The following is a 5,863-nucleotide window of genomic DNA, read 5'->3' as shown; positions in this document are numbered from 1 at the left end:
CTCTGTCTCCCAGGCTGGAGTGCAGTGGCCAGATCTCGGCTCACTGCAAGCTCCGCCCCCTGGGTTTACGCCATTCTCCTGCCTCAGCCTCCCGAGTAGCTGGGACTACAGGCGCCCGCCACGTCGCCCGGCTAGTTTTTTGTATTTTTAGTAGAGACGGGGTTTCACTGTGTTAGCCAGGATGGATGGTCTCGATCTCCTGACCTCGTGATCCGCCCGTCTCGGCCTCCCAAAGTGCTGGGATTACAGGCTTGAGCCACCGCGCCCGGCTCACATGTATTTTTTCTTGTGCATCTCTCTTCCACTATATGCGAGTTCCTTGGAGCCAGGGCTAATTGCTTTTTCATCCTTGTGTTGCTAAGCATTAAATCCAACAGTGTGTCTGATGGTGGCTGACGAATGAATGGATAAAACCAATAAAACTGCCTGACCTCAGCACTGTTACTCCCTCCCATCTTTTAGTTCTTGGCTAGTCAGAAAGCCAGGTTCTGTGGCTGAGCTCGTAAAAGTTCAGCTGTATTGTAGAAATACACAGATATATAAATATTGTAGAAATATACAAAGCCTTTGCTTTCATGGTTTTGAGGAAAGGAAGAGGTGAGTAGTTAGCCAAACTCTTGGATTAAAAAGAGCAAGAAGAGTGATTCCAGGAAAGTTTTCTTTTTCACCTGTATGTTTTTGCAGCTTTTTTCATAGTTTTCAAAGTTGTGGAACCCTCTCCTGGTGTTAAGAACCCGCTTTGGTTCTTAAAATAAACAGAGGTATCAAAAAGTCCTCTTGCTTCAATATTTTCACCTGTGATTGACAATTCAAATATGGAAAGCTTCTGAAACTGTCTTTAAGTAGCTTCATAAGATGACAAAAGCCCTATATTTAGTACATGTCTAACTGAAGTTTGTTTTAATGATTTAGAAAATATCCTAGTATTCATTATCATAGTGTTTATTTTGCAGAGTTTTTATTTGAAAAACTAGCAACTCTGCCTTACCATAGAAATACATCTTTCTTCAAGTTTTTGAAAACACTTTGGTTCTACATATTAGACTTTAACTCTTGAATGCTAACCCTGCCTAGTAATAAAACATTTTTTTTTTTTTTCCAGTGCCACTTAATGGCAAGTCTCTTCAAGTTTCTCAACAGACAACTGCTCTAAATGTACCCGAGGTACATTCTCATTTTCTAGAGGGGGAACAGGAAAAATTGCACTGCCACCATCTACCCCTGTCATCCAAAAGCAAGTTTATTAGTGAACTTCAAGTCGGCATTCTAACCCTACTGTCTGGTCTCTTTCACTTTTTTATCATTTTGGGTTTATCAAGTCCTTTTTTAAGATTAGTATGAAGAATACTTAATGTTGTAAAAGCTACATGGATGGTTTTGACATCAGAGTTGCAAAATAAGTTTTAAAAGGATAACAATATCTGAGTGCATGTTTGTAAGAGCAGCTAGATAACATGGCAAACTCTGACAGCAATCATTTCTTCACTCCTGTCCCATTTTTCGTAAGCAAATACACTTAGGGTGCTCTTCAGTGGTAGTTTATATAAAGGATGGTCTCCAAAAAGAGATTGGCAGCTTTAATTTGTTTGATATGTGCAATCATGGTCCGTGTTAAATTCAAAATGCTTGTCCAATCAAGGATTCAATATAGAAAAGAGGCAGTAACAAGCATGCTGCACACTGTAATAAAGAAATCTGTTGATTGAAAACAGTTTGTATATTTTGGAAATGATAGGGAATGTAATTGGTAAGAAAGAAAAGGATAGGGCTTCATAAATAATGGGAAATAGAGCATATTTTTTTACTGATAATACTAACTCAATTTAATAACATTTTGGTGTTGAATTTTTGTGTGCCAGAAAATAAGAAAGGTGGGTTCTTTTTTTTTTTTTTTTTTTTTTGAGACGGAGTCTCGCTCTGTCACCCAGGCTGGAGTGCAGTGGCCGGATCTCAGCTCACTGCAAGCTCCGCCTCCCGGGTTTACGCCATTCTCCTGCCTCAGCCTCCCGAGTAGCTGGGACTACAGGCGCCCGCCACCTCGCCCGGCTAGTTTTTTTTTTGTTTTTTTTTTTTTTTTGTATTTTTTAGTAGAGACAGGCTTGAGCCACCGCACCCGGCCGAAAGGTGGGTTCTTTTTTGTTACTCTAAATGTCATGATTAATGGGGTGACCTTTTTTGTTTTAGTGTCCATCGAGAGTAGCTTTGACAGGTTGAATCTGAGGCAATAGTGGGTGATACGTTCCAGTTCTTTGAGAACTTTCACAGAACATTTTTCTTTTGTTCTCTCATCCAAGACGACAAAACATAGTTTTAACTGGTTTTTTTTTTTTTTTTTTTTTTAGGTACAAATACTATGTGAATGCATTTCTGTGGTAAAAGATCTAAACAATAGAGAAATATACAGATATACAGAGCAAAGCCTGCATACTTTTCCTACATAGATATCTGGATAGAGATTTGTATGCTGATTGAGGAGCTATAATATTAAGAAATTGAGGCTGGGCGCAGTGGCTCACGCTTGTAATCCCAGCACTTTGGGAGGCTGAGGTAGGCAGATGGCTTGAGTTCAGGAGTTCAAGACCAGCCTGGGCAACATGGTGAAACCCATTTTCTACAAAAAATTAGCCAGGTTTGGTGGTGCATGCCTGTAGTCCTAGCTACTTGTGGGACTACAACAGGAGGATCGCTTGAACCTGGGAGGTTGAGGCTGTAGTGAACCGAGATTGTGCTACTGCACTCCAGCCTGAGGGACAAAGTAAGACCCTGTCTCAGAAAAGAAAAAAAAATAAGAAATTGGATTTCACTATTCATGTCATTCTCAAGCTTACTTAAGACTAAGACCTCACAGATACAAAAACATATATAAAGTCACCGTGGAGGGCTGCTATTAGTGACTGTCCACTAGAAACATGTTGATGTGGACACCACTAGCCGTGCGTGGGGTGGGTTAGCTGGGACCCTTTTCACCAAGCACCACCCCAGGTCACAAGTGTCCCTTTGGAGCTGCTCAGCTCAGTTGGCCAGTATCCAACTTTGTCCTCTCTGAAGAAAAAAATCAACAATTTAAACTGCGACCACAACTAAATACACTTAACGGTACCTTTACCTGTCCTTTTTTCCTGTGATTTAGTTCCTTTCCCCATTAATTTAAAATTCTGCATCTAGACTTAGCACTAGTAATCTCATCTTGTACAAAAATCCAACTATTCAGAAAGTTCCAACTAGAAATTTTCAGTGTACTATAGTGGCAGGTGTTCATAATGATGGAATACTATCTAACTCATAAAAGAGATTGTGTAGAATATAGTTTTGTTATTAATTTATGCTACTTTATTAACATTTTAAAAAGTGGTCAACAGTCCTTTATTGCCCTCCCATTAACCATCATGTTGCGGTAACCATAATACCCAGTTCCCTGCATCTGTTCTAAACAAACTGAATTTTACTAGATAAAAAAGCAAATTACTAATAAAAGGTTAAGTGATACATTTAGCATATATTGTCAAATTAAGCATTGGCTGTAAGAAGAATCCGTTGTATTGGTAAGCTGTTTTTGTGTGAGATTGCATTTCTTCCTCTCCAAGCATCTAGCAATACAGCACTTTGGATTCCAAGTTCACCAAACTTTCCCCCTCTATTCAATTGCGTTAAACATGTACTGAACATCTTCTCTATGTCATGCTTTCTAAGATGCAAATAAGTTAGTATCCTTGTGCTGTAAGAATCCATAATCTAGCAGGGCCTGGTGGCTCACGCATGTAATCCCAGCACTTTGGGAGGCTTAGGCGGGCAGATCATGAGGTCGGGAGTTCTAGACCGGCCTGGCCAACATAGTGAAACCCTATCTCTGCTAAAAAAATACAAAAATTAGCTGGGTGTGGTGGCACACGCCTGTAGTCCTAGCTACTCGGGAGGCTGAGGCAGGAGAATTGCTCCCAGAACCTGGGAGGCGGAGGTTGCAATGAGCTGAGATTGCGCCACTGCACTCCAGCCTGGGCGACAGAGCTAGACTCCATCTCAAAAAAAAAAAAAAAAGAATCTGTAATCTAATGGCAGAAAGGGGGCCTGCATAGAGGAGATGTTCTTAATTCTGTTGAGGTAGCAGAATCCTTTATCTCCCACTTATAACAGTGTGCCAGTGGTGAGAAAAGCAAGGTGAGAACAGTCTGAAGTCAGGGATAAGAAAGGAGGTATCCCCATGCACCCCAGAAAAGCACCCCTAATGATAGAATTTTTCCCTACAGGGAAAAGGTGAACCAAGATACCCTGCAATTCTACATCTGGAACAGTACTCTTCTGAACTTTTTTGATTTCATACTCTAGCTTTTTTTTTTTTTTTTTTTTTTTTTTTGGCTAAAATCCCTGATATTTATATATGTAATTGTAGGTATACAGGTAATTTGAAAGAGCACTAATGTACTCTTCCTGTGCAAGATATCCTGTAGAACATACGCAAAATATGCATTTTTTTTCCCTTCAACTTCTATTTTAAGTTCAGGGGTGTATGTGCAGGATTTGCATATTTGTTACATAGGTAAATGTGTCCCATGGTGGTTCACTGCACAGATCATCCCATCACCTAGGTATTAAGCCCAGGATCCATTAGCTATTCTCCCTGATGCTCTCCCTCCTCCCACCTCAACCCCCTCTGACAGGCCTCCCCCCAGTGTGTGTTGTTCTCAATGTGGCCATATGTTCTCATCATTCAGCTCCCACTTAAAAGTGAGAACATGCAGTGTTTGGTTTCCTGTTCCTGCATTAGTTTGCTGAAGATCATGGCTTGCAGCTCCATCCATATGCCTACAAAGGACATGACCTCGTTCCTTTTTTTGGCTGCATAGTATTCCATGGTGTATATGTGCCACATTTTCTTTATCCAGTCTATCACTGATAGATGTTTAGATTGATTCCACGTCTCTACAGACATAAAGACAAATGGAACAGAATAGAGAACCCAGAAATAAGACTACACACCTACAACCATCTGATCTTCGACAAACCTGACAAAAGCAAGCAATGGGAAAAGGATTCCCTATTTAATAAATGGTGCTGAGAGAACTGGCTAGCCATCTGCAGAAAATTGAAACTGGACCTTCCTTATACCATATACAAAAATTAAGATAGATTAAAGACTTACATGTAAAACCCAAAACTATAAAAACCCTGGAAGAAAATCTAGGCAATACTATCCTGGACATGGGAGTAGGCAAAGATTTCATGATGAAAATGCAAAGGGAATTGCAACAAAAGCAAATATTGACAAATGGAATATATTTAAACTTAAGAGCTTCTGCACAGCAAAAGAAACTATCATCAGAGTGAACAGACAACCTACAGAATGGGAGAAAGTTTTTGCAGTCTATCCATCTGACAAAGGTCTAATATCCAGAGTCTACAAGGAATTTAAACAAATTTACAAGAAAAAAAAGAGAAAAAACATTAAAAAGTGGGCAAAGGACATGAACAGAGACTTCTCAAAATAATACATATATGTGCCAAAAGATAAATTCTTAAGTGGATGTGGTTGAGAAACAGTATTCTTTAAATATCGGCGTATTTTTAATGCAGGCTTCCCCCCCACCCCCAAGAATCTTTAAAAAGTCCATTTTGAGATTTTTAATTGAGTTAAAACTAACTTGATCTTGTTAAAGCCACGTAACTATGCAAACAGAAACTTCACTATATCCCACTGGACTGAAAGTGAACCTGCCCAAGAGGGGCCCTCTATCAAATCCTTGCCCATGGAACAGGGTCAAAAACACAAGAGAATAGGATTAATTTGAGCTTCACATGCAGCATCTGACACTCAAACCAAGTAAGGTGGGGCCAGTGTCCACCCAACTAGCAAATATTAGTGTACCTC

General features: G+C 40.0%; 1 protein-coding gene across 2 annotated transcripts in view; it reads left to right on the top strand.

The window, feature by feature from the left end:
* Positions 1–5,863, top strand: part of POLA1 (DNA polymerase alpha 1, catalytic subunit) — a 324,710-nt gene that overhangs the window by 288,077 nt on the left and 30,770 nt on the right. The window lies entirely within an intron of this gene.

This window comes from Piliocolobus tephrosceles, chromosome 12, assembly GCF_002776525.5.
Source record: "Piliocolobus tephrosceles isolate RC106 chromosome 12, ASM277652v3, whole genome shotgun sequence".
Lineage (NCBI taxonomy): Eukaryota > Metazoa > Chordata > Mammalia > Primates > Cercopithecidae > Piliocolobus > Piliocolobus tephrosceles.
This window is presented reverse-complemented; position numbering and strand designations above follow the sequence as displayed.